Consider the following 4,896-nt stretch of genomic DNA (forward strand, 5'->3'; position numbering starts at 1 on the left):
TTGCTGGATATCGTTCCCTGCCACCCACATGACAGTGGGCCTCTTCACACAGCTATCGGCCTTGAAATTCCTGCCTCCTAAATTCCCTCTTCCCCCCCAAAAAAAAGCAAAGGCTCTTAGTTGCCGTTTGATAGCCTGGGTAACTGCCAGGATGCTGGGAAAAGAGGCAGCTTGAGGCAGAAAGTCAGGTAATAAGTAGCCTTTGTGGCAGATCCATCACAGGATTTTGTCAAATACTGCTTGCTGCAGGGATTCCAGGCGAACTTACATGGAGATTAACCGAGACCACTGACTGTAGGTTTGACTTTATGCTAGGCTGGCTGCTGCAGGAAGGATGTAGCTCTTTCCACACTACTGCTGTAAAGCCCCTTGCAGCTCTTCCCAGAGATCATAGTATCCTGTTATTATAAAAAATTATATTCTAGACTACACAGGCATATGTATAGAAGTATAACTAATTTTCAAGTAAATGTGAGAAAGACAGCCCTTTCTGAGCAGGAATGTTTCTTCCATTCACAGCTGTTCCTCTCCTTCTTGGAGGTTTAGTCTGTTCCAGCTTACCCAGAAAATTTACTCAAACTCCTGAGCCAGCAAAAAAAACCCCAAAACACCACCAACCCGCCCCCCCCCCCCCCCCCCCCCAACTCCTCAGGGAAGCAAACTGGGTTATTCATCTCACTTCCAAAAATCACCTAATGCTTTGGTATTAAGCAGTGATGTGCAGGAAGCAGGAGCTGAGGACCTTTCAGGAAGTTGCACACATACCTGGTCTCTGCTTCCATTGCTTCCTGAGGACTCCAGCACTCATAGAGCCACAAAGAGCCCTGAAAAACCCTGATACTTCAGGGTTTACATTAAAATTCTAGTTTCTTAGGAATACAAAGATAATTTTTTTTAGACCTTACCCTTTATTGGCATGATGATTTATAGCTCTGTCTGTAGCATTAGTCACAGTATTTTGGAATTTATTTCAGTAACTGTTAAGAATTCTGCTTTCAGATCTGAAGTGCAGCTGAAAACCACACTAATGTAAAGAATGGGTAGGAAGAGTGGGGATTACCCAGGCTACTGGAAAAACTTACTCCATCCTGCAGTCAAATTCCTCATGCAGTCAAAGGGGAAAGCAGAGGCTTTTAGTGAGTATAAATTAGTCTGGCAACAATAACTTTAATTATGGTACAACCACGAGAAAATTCTAAGTCCACTTCATCCTTCCTTTCCAAAAGTCAATTCAGCTTTCTTCTGAGAGATGCATATTAAAGATTTTAAAAACAATTCTGTGTCTCATTTCCTGCGTGGGACCTTAATCTTGTCAAAAATATTCATTGCACTCAAAGGTTATTTCTGTCTTGTTTTGACGCTACAGATTTAAAGAATGAGATCATTTCTGTTGGATGCCCAGCTGTTTAAGAATCTGCATCTCTTTTTAAGAAGCATGAGAGGAAAACACAGTGTCCTTGCCAGAAAAACAATCAGATAATAAGATTGCATTTTATTTAATTGGGAAAAAAGAATCAGACATAACGTGATGTGTGGATGGATCAGCACAGACAAGAATGCCTATGACCCCAAAAATGTTAAATCTTGAAGTGACTGCCATACTGTGTGTGGAATTACTTTTACCTCTTGCACTGTGGTTTTCCATCTTCACTGCATAATATTCCTAATATGCTACATTTCCGTGTTGTGCTAATTCTGCTGATTTTATCACAAGTCTTAGGACCATTGTTTGTCTTCTTAAGGCCCAGTTCTAGAGGTGATAGAGGAGGAATCTTGGATATCATTTTAGTTAAAGGTTAAATTTTAAACATAATGAAGATCAACCTAGAGTTTCTACAGTATTTCTGCTGCTCATCACTTGATTTTTTTTTAAAGCTGGGTACTAGCAGAAGAGCTTATGTGTTTTAGATCCTTACACAGTTAAAAACACCAGCGGAAGTTAAGCAGAAGCTGCAACATGCAGCAAGATTATTATTCCAAATTTTATACCAGGGGAAGGAGAAAGAGAAATGCTATGCTGTTTGCTCAGTGGTTAACATGCAGTCACTGCCTTGCTGTTGCTAGACATTTTGGATGGAATACAATAAGGTCACTATGTTTCCAGAGAAATTATCTTTTTCGTCCCTTTACCATTCCTTTAGATTATTTCTTATTTAAGCATTGTTTATGGGCTTTGAATTTAAAGGACCATTATCAGAGTTTGAGATACAAGAATTATAGTAATTTGAACATATTTCGGCATGCTGATTGATTTATTATGATGTTTGTAGCACAGAGTGTTTAATAATGGCAGAAGGCACTTTTCCTTTACATGGAGTTGTTCAATTATGAATTCTGCGATGGCTCTAGAAATGGAAAGAATGACTGAACTTGAACAATAAAGCAAAAGACAGACACTGCTAATGCTATGCTGGGATGCAGTTAAAGACAGAGCTCATGGGAAAGCAAAGTACTTGCACAAATACAATTATTATATCATCAATTAATTATTATTCAGAATGTTTTCCACCAAATTCTTAATGCTGAATGCTGATAAATGGAAACAAATTCTGAAGCCATCCCTGCTGGTATACCCTTACCCTTCTGAAGGGATATGCAGCTTTATTACAACTGCTGAAGACAGAGATACAGAAAAGTCTTACATTTGGTCTGTTTTGATGATGTCTTGATAATTTGCTACAGTGGCAAACAGTTATACAAGGATATACTGGATATTAGGCAGAATTTCCAACAAACACCTTCAGTATTTTTGTAACCAAAATGCTGTTGAAATTTTAAAAAGGTAACGTTCCACTGAATATTTTTATTATATTCCTACTCTATATGTTGACAGTTATAAATCCTCCTCTACTTGAGGAGGCTGAGCCATTTTCCTGTTCAGCTGTTCTCTATATCTGCTGAATTTTGTGTCTTGATTCTGCCACTGTCTTCTAATTACAAACTGTGACAACGGAGCTATCACTCTTAAACTGACAAAAGGCTTTTTTTGTAGAACATTAAATAACATCAGGAACTTTCAGCCACCTGAGGCCAAAAGACCAGCAGGATTTTAAAAGGAAAACAAACCCTTGTTCTTACAGGGATATTTGGAGCTTTCACAGGCATGGGATGTGAATGCTGAGAGGATATAAACCACCCTGAATTTTACTTCCATGTCCTGAACACCTATAGAGCATGCAATATCCTAAAGTGCTTTTCAACCCCTTGTTATCACACACTGCTGTATCATTACCATGTTAAAGTCATACCTTGTGTCTTCTTGACCTCTGGTCATGATGCCTTTTGCATCTCTCATAACTGTTCTCCTTTTGGAAAGCAGAATGTTTGCCAGAGGACAGTGAGCCTTTTATGAGGACCTGGGCATGGCCTGCTGGAGCAGGCCCCTCTCTCTGCAGCACCGTCTCCAGCAGTGGCACTGGGAGGTAGGACAGGTGTCTTGGTGGCATGTCTTTGAAATCTGCTTTACAAGTCTGAAGAGCAGATGGAGAAAGTAACTTGGAAGTCCAAACAGTCCCTTGATCATTTGTGGGATGCTGATGTAGCAAAAGAAGCATGAAGAAGATATATATATATATACGTGAAAATTCTCAAAGTCCTTTGATTGGAACTGATTTTTTCTTCAACTGAACTAGCAAAAATTGCATTGGAAACAACAATAATCTTCCAGTTGAAGACAGCTAAGTATAGCTAGATGTTACTATAGTTAACATCTGAAGAGGACCTTAATCATAGAGACAAAACTTAAAAGACTCTTCACCTGCAAGAGAAAGGCTATACAAAAATCAGTCACAAATGGGAAATAGAAGGCAGAAAGGGATAGATTTCAATTTGATGATCGACGTAAGCTGAGGCAACAACTGCTGCCAAAACAGACACCCCTGCTTGATCCCATCTCCATGCTACAACTGCCTGTTCCCATGCCCTCCCTTGCACTGGCGCTTGTCTGACCACCTAGTGCATGAGCTAACGGAGTTGCACTAGCAAAAAATGTATTGACTTCTGTTTTTTTAATTGGTAGCGTGTTTTCTGTTAGTTTAGATTTTTTTCTCTGGCCTGTGATAGGATCAGGCAAGCATCAGCCCAAGGGCTAAGGCCAAGGGTGAGGGGGGACTGCATTTTAGCAGCAGCTTACCATTGGAACAGCTTTGCTGTGTTTAAAACCATACCCTTAAAGTCACTTCTTTAGAAAGTGTTTTGCTTTGTAGTTCCAACATCACCGATCACAAAAGAACATCCCTCCTCTAATCTAATTGTTAAATAATCTGCAAGGAGTGGGAAGCAGTAAACATTGTTGTGGTTGTAACTACTGTTTTCTCCTATGTTAGTCTGCTTTATTTCTTCCTGAAGCAAATGATGCGAAGAGCCTATAGCTACAAGAGGCTTTACAAATGCATTTTATCTCCCTTTTCTTTCTTATGGTTTGTGCTTTTTTTTGAATAATGGAACAAAAACAGTTTCAAAAGACACAGCTGTTAAGTTAGCTTTTAACAGGAGAATGGTATATAGAGCAATTGTGACAAACTTCAAATCAATTTAATTCAGATTGTCATATTTTTACATGTCACACTTTTTTGAAGAGATAGACAGTTCCTTGCTTAATCAGTACTTGCAGCCATAAAATCTTCTCTGCAGTTCTTCAAGGAGTGAAGTACTGTTTCTGTTTCCCTTCCTCTTCTTAAAAACCATCTTGGAAGAGCCATAAGGACCACTTATCATCTTATAATCTAATATTTTTATCTCTGGGATTTCCACACTGTCCACAGCAAGCATGGAAAGAGCAAAACCAAATCAAACGTACTAAGCCCAACTTGTAGTTTCTAGATGATGCATGATCAGCTACACCCTGGAGCTGTGGTCATGTTAGTCTTGTACTGATAATGAATTTTACAGGTGCAT

This window comes from Aquila chrysaetos, chromosome 15 (assembly GCF_900496995.4).
Source record: "Aquila chrysaetos chrysaetos chromosome 15, bAquChr1.4, whole genome shotgun sequence".
Classification (NCBI taxonomy): Eukaryota; Metazoa; Chordata; class Aves; order Accipitriformes; family Accipitridae; genus Aquila; species Aquila chrysaetos.